Source organism: Rhinoderma darwinii, chromosome 7 (assembly GCF_050947455.1).
Source record: "Rhinoderma darwinii isolate aRhiDar2 chromosome 7, aRhiDar2.hap1, whole genome shotgun sequence".
Taxonomy (NCBI): domain Eukaryota; kingdom Metazoa; phylum Chordata; class Amphibia; order Anura; family Rhinodermatidae; genus Rhinoderma; species Rhinoderma darwinii.
Window position 1 is genome coordinate 55,419,287 of NC_134693.1, and position 11,164 is coordinate 55,430,450.

General features: G+C 41.3%; 1 protein-coding gene across 2 annotated transcripts in view; it reads left to right on the forward strand.

The window, feature by feature from the left end:
* The window catches only part of NR5A2 (nuclear receptor subfamily 5 group A member 2), a 113,755-nt gene that overhangs the window by 43,116 nt on the left and 59,475 nt on the right, over positions 1 to 11,164 (forward strand). The gene's annotated exons all lie outside the window — the stretch shown is intronic.

An 11,164-nucleotide genomic window follows, 5' to 3' on the forward strand; every position in this document is an offset into this window, starting at 1 on the left:
CAATATTCACTTTACAGCTCCTTGTCATGAGCATGAAATGACTGGAGATTGTTAAAAGCACAGCAACTTCTGTCAACCGTTACTTAACCTTGTCCCTACACAGTCCGCTCACTCGTAGTACAGAAGGATCATTTTCTGTCCTCTCTACACTGTCTGTCTCCCACTTCCTATTGACCCCCCTACTGTCAATGGTTAATGAGGATAGTGTTTAGCCGAGAGGAAGATCCGCACTAAAGAAAGGGCTAGGGGGTATACTTATAGGAGCATACAGAAGGCTTGTGTGATCTCATTGTCAACGCAATAGGAAGTGCATACATTTATATATGCAACTTTAAGATGTTCCTCAATTGGGTTTGATAATGTGTTTTTATTGGTCAGTATGAGATATACAGTTACTGTTCATAATCATTGTGTGTGACAAGTCCAAAAGTCTAAGTGTGAATTGTTGACCTAAACGAAGGTAAAATAAAGGACAGTTGTCGAGGAGGCATCTACTCGTAGTGTTGGGAACTTCTAGATTGTCTGGATTATCCTGAGACAGTCAATCTAACAACTAAGGGTCCTATTAGACGGCTCGACGTGGGCCGTGTAAACGAGCGCCGATTAATGAGACAGCTTGTTGATCGGCGCTTGTTTGCTTTGACATGGAGCATTGATTGCTTATGTATAGGGACGAGCGATTGTAACTCCAATCGCTCGTCTCCATACATTTTCATCATGTCGGCAGCGCATCTCCCTGATTACACCGAGATCTGCTGTCGACAATGATGATTTTTGATTCTGCCTAAAAGAGCAGATCAGCCGATGAACGAGCGTTTGCTCGTTCATCGGCTGATCATTGCCCTGATTACACAATGATCGGGAAAGTGCGTTTGCCTGATAATTGGCCCTTGTAATGGAGCCTGAAGGCTCTGTTCACACTTCTGTTAATTATTCTAGTTTAGGTTTCCATTGCTCAGAAAGAATAGCACAGCCAAGTGCCTTATTTTATCCATTAAGAAAAATGGACACCTGATGGAAACCTAACAGTTATATTATAAGTCAATGGGATATAAGTCCACAGAACAGAACAGAGAAACATAACCGAACAAAACTGAAACATGGTTTTATGCCTAGTGCAGGGGGTGCATGACACGGACTATAAGAACGCCAAAGAGAAAATCCATGCATAATGCAGCACCCCCTCAGGGCGTGGACTAGGCGATGTATCAGTTTTGCGATGAGAGTTCCTTCAAGAGTACTGTCATTTGCTAATTTCTGGACAGGGAATCTTTTTGTATGCCAGATAGAGTGCCAATAATGTATTAATCAGATCTGTTTCCTTTAGTATATGGCCATGTTCAGACGTGGAAGAATTTTTCCGCTGCAAATGTTGGTGCAGATTCGGGGCAATTACGCAACGAATCTGCACCAACATTTGCATATTTGACAGGTAATTCAGACGTTGCTGTGATTGTTGCAGATATCACAGCGGACTTGCCACAGATTTCAGTTTTTGCATTGCAAATGCTGAGACCCTCAGTGAAATTCCGCTTCTTCTCCGCAATGTCATGAGCGTGCTGCGGAGGGGAAATTCTGCACCGCAGCCTGATTTCCGCACAGTTATTTTTCGCAACGTCTGAACTAAGTTTCTTAAATATGTATAGAAACAAATGTAAAAAACGGCTGCTGCAGAACTCCACTGCTGACTGTCCACAGCGGAATTCAACAGCAATTCCGCCACGTCTGAATGTGCCCTAATTCTCCACACTTACCGTAGTGATATTGTGAACAGGTTACTATTCGTAAGTCTCTACATTCCTATGCATCTGAAATAAAGACCTAGTAAAAACAAAAATGTCATAACTTATTAGTTGCCAAAACACAATAGTTCAGCAATAAAATGTAAGATAGAGCTCAGTTTTTCTGCTGATGAAAAAACAAGTGCAATATTAAAATATTAAAAAATACTTAGATTCCAAGTATTTGTGAATGTATCGTTAATTCGGAAAATGTTAATATATGGTGACAGGTTCACTTTAAGAATAATAACCTGATCTTAATTGCTTAATGAATTTCTAATTGAATTCTAATCTTTTTACAAGAAGCACATACGTCCGTGTCCTGGGAGTAACCCATTCAACACTATTTAAAACCATGTTAAATAAACCCCAAAGAGAAGAGTGCCTGGATCTGGATTTGCCTCATAAACAGAGGAAATATAATGAATAAAGTGTTCTGCCCCCAGCTCATTTTTATATTTAGCACTTCCAGTAATATGAGCCAAGTAGGAACAAAAGGAGGGATAAATATAGAAGTGGTATAATAGATAGCCATGAATATTCTTCAGATAGTGTTTCCATATCACAAGGAGCGTTCAAAGGGGCAAGGGTTATTTTTACAGATTTCTTCATTGAACAATGGCGCTCACATGACGGAGACATAACTATTGTATGTATGCTTTATCAGGTTCAGGGCTCAGTATATGACAAACTTTGATGTCACATAAAACAGGCCTTGAGGGGTGTCCAATATTTTGTGGGCTGAAAAGGCCCTTCAAAATCGGACTTTTAGGCTATGTTCACACGGGGTCTTTTGCCGAGTTTTTTGACGCGGAAACCGCGTCGCAAAACTCGGCAGAAACGGCCCGAGAACGCCTCCCATTGATTTCAATGGGAGGCGTCGGCGTCTTTTTCCCGCGAGCAGTAAAACTGCCTCGCGGGAAAAAGAAGCGACATGCCCTATCTTCGGGCGCTTCCGCCTCCGACCTCCCATTGACTTCAATGGGAGGCAGGAGAAAGCGTGTTTTCTGCCCGCGGCGCTCAATGGCCGCGGGCGAAAAACGGCGCGATCATTGCTATTCACACGGAGTATTTTGGGGGAGGAATATCTGCCTCAAAATTCCGTTTGGAGCTTTGAGGCAGATATTCCTCCCCCAAAATACTCCGTGTGAACATAGCCTTAGTCACCAGTTTGGGCAGATTTTTTTTAGATTTTTATTACAGTTGTTATTACCATTGCATTTGTAATCCGGCAATTAAAATATCTGCAATATGGTCATACATGGGTTGAAAATAAGAAGTCAGGAGATTTGAGAACTATGTTTTTGTATGTTCTTTTCTCTGTCACTAAGTTACACAATAAAGCTGAATGCATACGTTGCGTAACTTGATGCGGGAAAATCCGCATAAAAACGGCAGGTTTACGAACGTAATTCCGCAGCTAAAACCTTATGGTGCGGTTTTTTAAATTACATTTTGATGCGGAAATAGGTGCGTTTTTGCGCTGTGTATTTTGGTGCGTTTTTCTTTAAAACTAGACAGATACAATTCGGGAGCGGAAACGCAAGATAAATTGACATGCTGCGGATTTTAAAATCCGCACCACAGGTCAATTTTTGTGCAGAAAAAAATCGGCACTGTGTAGATGAGGTTTCTTGAAATCTCACTTACTTTGCTGGTATTGTATTACGCTACGGATTTGCCACTTGAAAATACGCGCTGCAAATCCGCACGTAATACGCAATGTGTGCATCCAGCCTAAAGCCTAAGGCTGGATTCACACGAGCACATTACGTCCGTAATTGACGGACGTATTTCGGCCGCATGTCCCGGACCGAACACAGTGCAGGGAGCCGGGCTCCTAGCATCATAGTTATGTACGACGCTAGGAGTCCCTGCCTCTCCGTGGAACTACTGTCCCGTACTGAAAACATGATTACAGTACGGGACAGTTGTCCTGCAGCGAGGCAGGGACTCCTAGCGTCGTACATAACTATGATGCTTGGAGCCCGGCTCCCTGCAATGTGTTCGGTCCGGGACTTGAGGCCGAAATACGTCCGTCAATTACGGACGTAATGACCTCGTGTGAATCCAGCCTTAGGGCTCATGCACACGACTGTTATTGTCTTCAGTGTACTATCCGTGTGTCCATTCCGCAAATGATAAAACAGGTCCTATTCTTCTCCATACTTGCGGTCTGTCTCACCCATTCTAGTGTATGGATCCGCAAAAAAAACAAAACGGACAGCACATGGAAGCCACTAGGATCCGCGTTATGCGGTCTGCAAAATGGAAACGGTCATGTGCATGATGCCTTATTCACATGGGTGATTTTCTGAGCCACACGGAGGGTTTTTTTTCATGGATTTCGGAGAGCATAAGGTATCACAGAGACACCACATGGATTTTACGGGTTCGTATTGCGGACTGCAAATCATTTCCCATGCCGTCCATGAGTTGGTTCAGATGGCACATTATTATGGACATAGGCGATGCAATTTCTTCACTACAGTTTGTGCTGAGTTTGGATGTATCTTCCACATAGATGTTTGGGTGAATTGAGCGATTCACCCGTAAAACATTATGGGTCCACATTTTCGGACCATGTAAAATATATCCGTTACACATTTACATATGTATGTAGATAGGATCCATGTATAAGTATGTGTTAGGTTATGTTCACATCTGCGTCAGGGCTTCGTTCCGTCTGAGCTTTCCGTCGGAACGGAGCCCTGACTGATAGAAACTAAAATCATAGGTTTCCGTTTTCATCACCATTGATTTCAATGGTGACGGATACGGCGCCAATGATTTCCGTTTGTGTCAGTTGTGCAAGGGTCGACTACGGTATTCATTCCGTCAAAACGACAGAACCCTTGCACATAGGAACGCAGCCCTGACGCAGATGTGAACGACGCCTAAGGGTATGTTCACACGTAGTCAACAAAAACATCTGAAAATCCAGAGCTGTTTTCAAGGGAAAACAGACCCTGCTTTTCAGACGTTTTTTTACCAACTCGCATTTTTCGCGGCGTTTTCACGCCGTTTTCGCGGTGTTTTTTACGTCCGTTTTTGGAGCTGTTTTCATTGGAGTCTATGAGAAAACAGCTCCAAAAACGTCCAAAGAAGTGTCCTGCACTTCTTTTGACGAGGCTGTATTTTTGCGCGTCGTCGTTTGAGAGCTGTCAAACGACGACGCGTAAATAACAGGTCGTCTGCACAGTACGTCGGCAAACCCATTCAAATGAATGGGCAGATGTTTGCCGACGTATTGTAGCCCGATTTTCAGACGTAAAACGAGGCAAAATACGCCTCGTATACGTCTGAAATTTGGCCGTGTGAACATACCCTTAGGTGGAGATACTTTTTAATATACAATTACTAGTTGCACAGGAAAAATCCTTTTTCACTTATTTTGCTAATCCTCTTGTACGAAGCAGCCGGCAGCTTGGCGTATTAGTTCTTTTTAATAGAAACCATAGTTAAATTGTTTTTACAGAGATGACATTGATTTTATTCATTAATAATTCATTAAACAATGGAAACGATCTTAACAATTGTTGAAGCGAAACCTTTGAACATGTGCTGGTTCCATTTTCCTGCGACATCTGTTATTACATTGTAACACTGGTAGCCGGCACATAACACATTGTGTACTGTATCCTGGTCTCATTTCTCATTGTAACGCTCAATGTCTCTGGTAGAGTCACTACAAGGTAACATTGGTTTTTCTCACGAATGTGTTACACGGAGAATATACCTGTTTATCATTATTGTTGTGCCTCTGTATCAGTGTCGGTAATTTATTTTCCCTTTACATGCCGATGTACAGAAAGCTTTTCAGGAGCTGTAAATAGTGATATACTTATGGAGTACATACATTGATAATTTAGGGACTGGGAAGTACGATATACATATTGATACAATATTTACATTGCTTAGCTACACTGTGACAATATACCAGCTCTGTTGAGTGCTGTCATTTTATGTTTGTAAAAGGACTTGTTATATTTTGGACATATTTTTTATCTTTGCTGTATCGGTTGCCGGTGTTGGGTTTTTCATACAATTCTTTGTTAATGAATTTTGTATCAGAATTGGTCGTGAAGGGCATGTGAAATGCGAATTTTGTAGTTCATTTGGTAAAGACATTCTTATTGAGGGCATCATAGCCGTTTATTAGGTGTAAAACCCTTTGATATAAGAAAGCCTATACAGTTTACATGTTCACTTTAATAATAGGTCTGAAGCTCTGTTCGAACTAATGTTTTTGTTTGCTATTTAATGTTTCTTTTATTGGCCCCATTGATTTGAATGGGATTATTTTTTTAATAGCAAAAAGTAATTTAAAAGAAAACGGTGTCCAAAACTGGAACAAAAATGTCATGTGGAAAAGCAGCAAAATAATGCTATTTTTTAGATTTACGCTGTATTTCATTCCATTGGGGTTCCGGTATTTTTGACAGCAAGTGCAACATAGTCTACAACACTTCTTGCCGGCAAAAACACCAGAACCCCAACAGAAACCTTATAGACCCATAATAAGTTAATGGGATCTGGCAGGATTCTTTGGGATCTGTTTCAAAACGCATCATTCATACCTGTCATGGCTCCCTTAAGAACTGAAACGCGACAGTAATGTAAACAGACTCTACTACTAAAAAAAAACCTGCCGTTTGGCTTCTCCGAGCATGGATGTAAAGTTGGCTTAGTACTGATATATCAGGTTATCGAAGCCGTTCTACCTAATAAAAAAATAGGATCCTAGATATTTCCACATTTTTGTTCCAGTAATTAAAACAGCTGCCCATAAGTTTGCATCTGCTTTTTTTTTTACTAAATATTTTCATAAAATAAGCATCTTCTGTACGGCTGGGTTCCAACGGGTCGGATCCGATGTGTAAAAACTGCACAGTGTACCCGACCTTGAACCCGCAATACATTCCGTCCAAAAAATTGTACCAGATTGTGGTGTATTTTTTCAGACGGAATTTCCACTACGGAAATCAGCGGTAAAAAAAACGCTCATACTTAAATAGGTCATTGTTATGGCGATGCATCCCTCCTGTGCAGTCCGGCCTTCCTGGATGGCGCTGCAGCCCATGTTACCACTACAGCCTGTGATTGGCTGCAGCGGTCACATGGGATTGGGATGCAAAGTCATCCCAGTAGGCCAGACTGGACGAAAAAATACAGACTTCTGGGTAAATATGTTAATTTTAAAATTTTTCCATAGTTGCGATTTTTGCGGCGTAATCGCTGCAATATGTCGCAACACTTGGCTTTCTGTTGCGGGCTTTGCATCCCCATTTAATTGAATGTGGCAAACCCGAAACGGAAAATCAACTTAAACGCAGCATAAATTGACATGCTACGGAATTAAATTTTGCACCGCAGATCAATTTATTAACATTTACGCTGCGTTTTTTTTTTCCGAAGCGTGGGCATGAGATTTTCTAAATCTCATCCACTTTGCTGCTACAGTAAATGCTGCGGAATTTCAGCACCCAATTCCATGGATATGGTGTGAACAGAGTCTTATCTGCTGGTTTTTCGTTGGTTTTTTTTTTCGTTTTTTTAAAACTTGTTTCTGTTTTCTAGAGTTAAATAAAAAATGTAAATGCAAAAACAGACGTGTGTGCAGGCCTTCACTTGTAGACGTAGAGGCAGCTTCCTCCGTAACCTCACGCTGTGCTTGTTACCATCTACAGTTGTGATCCTGAACTTTACATACACAGGGAATATTTCCAGTTGTCCTTCGAGGTTTTTAGTGCTGTTTACTTTAATAAAGTGGCTCCTTTATGTCACATGGCCAACAAAAACATGTCTTTTCCTTACAATCTACTTGTTGCAGCCAGTGAAAAATGACTTTTGCCCTTCAAGTGACAATCACTTAAGGAAGAAGAGTCGATTATTCTCACACATATAATGTAGAATTGCATTTATCTTTGACAGTTTTTATAATTTTATATTCATTTTAGTATTTCTAGACCCCTTGAGTTAAGTATATTACAGCATAGCTGTAGTAATCCAAGACAAAATCGTATCAATAAGGAACTGTTTCTTTTACATTACTGGGCCGTCCGACTTTAGGGATACATTTTACAAATTTTTATTTTTTTTATTAGAAAGTTAAGCTTTGGGTTTTTTTGGTCGTTTTTGGCTGTCTTTGCAAACGGACTCAAATTTTTACTGTGCAAACATATAAAAATATATACAGTATATTTTTATTTAACCATTGACTTATTTTGTAAAATTTTTGTTTTTTTATGCATTGGAGAATAGAGTAGCAGCTTACACTGTACCTTTAGTAAAACAATATTCAGACGTAAAACCTATAAGAACATTACAGCATACATTTGTATACTTTTCATTGTTATTTCAATGTATGTCAGAAGTATGGCCCATATGTGGCCAACCATTTTATATACTGAATCTATATTTCTGTGACTGCAAATCGGAATGTATTGACTGCTATTGGAAACGTGGCTTTATTGTTAGGTGTTGACCACAGTCTTCCTCATGCTTGTTCTTATCAAATAACTATAGGCTGAATATAAGATCACCTTTATTTAATTTGAGAAATATTTTGGATGAGAAAGACTTCAGGGACGTAGCTAGAAATTGCTGGGCCCCATAGCAAACTTTTGGACGCCCCTGCTCCCCGAGCATTTACCAGCTTCATGCGAAAGTTTAGGCTAAGGCATACTTGCTGGCCGAGTGGCAGTAAAAACAGTACAGCTCCATGCATGGTATGATAAATGACTCAGAATACTGTGTACCTGGAATATATTGTGCCATACATGTGCCCCGATATTTACTGTGCCACCCTATGTGCCCCCAGATATATACTATGTTGCCATATTTGTCAAAACACCGTGCAGACAAGACCTCCAAAAAAATTAAGACTCCCAGACCAGGCTCCAAAAGTAATTCAGAAACCAGACCAGACCCCAAAATTAATCTAGACACCAGACCCTGAAATTAATTTAGACCCAGACCTCAAAATGTATTCCTACCCCAGACCGTACCCTAAAATTAATTCAGATCAAAATAAATTAAATTCAAAGCCCCAGTCCTCTTCACTTTAAGGTGTTGCCGCACACAAGGTCCTGCCAGTGGCCAGTGATGGTACCTGTGTGTGTCGGTGCCCGGAGGTGTAGCTGACCCGGAAGCAAGGAGCGGTAAGAGATATCTAAGGGTATGTCCACACGCAGTGTTTTCAGGCGTATTTCAGGGGTGTTTACGCCTCGAAAAACGCCTGAAAAAATGGAAGCTGAACGCCTACAAACATCTGCCCATTGAAATCAATGGGGAAAACAGAATTTAGTTCATACGGGGCATCTTTTTACGCCGCTGTTTTAAAAAACGGAGCGTAAAATTAAGCTCCGTAAAAAGGAGTGCATGTCACTTCTTGAGGCGTTTTTTGGAGCTGATTTTCCATTGAATACTAGAAAAAAAACGCCTCAAAAAACGCCTCAAAAGAAGCCTGAAATGAAGCCATAAAAGAAGCTCCAAATTAAGGATATGTTCACACACTAGACTAAAAACGTCTGAAAATACGGAGCTGTTTTCAAGGGAAAACAGCTCCTGATTTTCAGACATTTTTTAAACAAAGTCGCGTTTTTCGTGGCGTTTTTAACGGCTATTTTTGGAGCTGATTTTATATAGTCTATGAAAAACGTCTCCAAAAACGCCTGAAGAAGTGGCATGCACTTCTTCGCGCCCGTTTTTTTACGTGGCCATTTTGAAAAACAGCCGCGTAAAAAACGCCCCGTCGGAGCAGAACGCCGTTTTTCCCATTGAAATCAATGGGTAGATGTTTGGAGGCGTTCTGCTTCTGATTTTTCTGCCGTTTTTCAAGATGTTTACGGCCCGGAAAACGGCCGAAAATAGCCCGTGTGAACATACTCTAACTGTAAGGCTGGGTTCACACGTGGCGGAATTTCACTTAAATTCCGCTGCGGACACTCCGCAGCGTTAATCCGCAGCGGAGCCGTTTGTCCATTGACTTACACTTTAATTTAGCAGTGTTCGTTTAGACGAGGCGTAAAATTCCGCTGCGGAGCATAGGCTGCGGAGCGGAATTTGGTGTCCGCAGCATGCTCTGTCTGTTGCGGAGCAGTGGCGGACTCATGGCGGAATTTCTCCATTGACTTCAATGGAGATTCTAAATTCCGCAATGAAGTCCGCAGCTGTCATGCACATGTTATGTGTGCTGCGGATGCGTCTTGCTTTTTTGACATGACATTTCTTCATTCTGGCTGGACCTATGTATTTCTAGGTCTACAGCCAGACTGAGGAAGTCAATGGGGCTCCCGTAATGACGGGAGCGTTGCTAGGAGACGTCTGTAAATAGTCACTGTCCAGGGTGCTGAAAGAGTTAAGCGATCGGCAGTAACTGTTTCTGCACCCGGGACAGTGACTACCGATCCCAATATACATGTATCTGTAAAAAAAAATGAAGTTCATACTTACCGAGAACTCCTTGCTTCTGTCTCCAGTCCGGCCTCCCAGGATGACGTTTCAGTCTAAGTGACGGCTACAGCCAATCACAGGCTAATAACAGGCTGCAGCGGTCACATGGACTGCCGCGTCATCCAGGGAGATCGGGCTGGATGCCGAAGGAGGGACGCGTCACCAAGACAACGGGCGGTAAGTATGAATTTCTTTGACTTTCACAAGGGAAAGTGCTGTCCCTTCTCTCTATCCTGCACTGAATAGGGAGAAGGGAAGTACTTTTACCGCAGTCCGCAGCAGCTAGTCCGCATCAATTTACTGCACATTTTGTGCAGATCCGCAGCAGAATCTGCAACGCAGATTCTGTGCGGCATTGATGCGGACAGTTGCGGAGGAAATCCGCCACGTGTGGTCATGCCCTTACAGAAGTAGTTACGCCCCTCATAGGGACAATTCTTCAGTTTTATTTTTTATAGTTTCCAACTTTGAACTGTTTTCATTGGTTTTCACAATAATAATCATACAAACATTGTATTACTCGTTGTATGAAGTAATGTAATCAATAAATCATCCAATTCCATATAGTGGATATTGAATATTGCGGAGCTCCAGAATAAACCTGTTTTTTTTTAAATATATCGTGAGATTAAACGTGTCACCGCATTATAAAGTTCCATCCATTCTGTGCATTTGAAGCAGTATTTTTTTCAAGCAAATCCCTCTTAAAGCAGAAGTCCTCTTTTTTTCTTTATTACCGCTTAGTGGACGCTTTCGTGCCCAACAGTGCAGAATGATCTTCTGCAGCAACCCATATAAACAGTATATACTTGTCACTGCTATGTCCCTGCTCCATGTCTAATATTAATTATTACAATTATTAATTTAATGTATGCAGCAGATTTATCAAATGTCACACTGCCCATGATAAATGTCCCTAATATTAA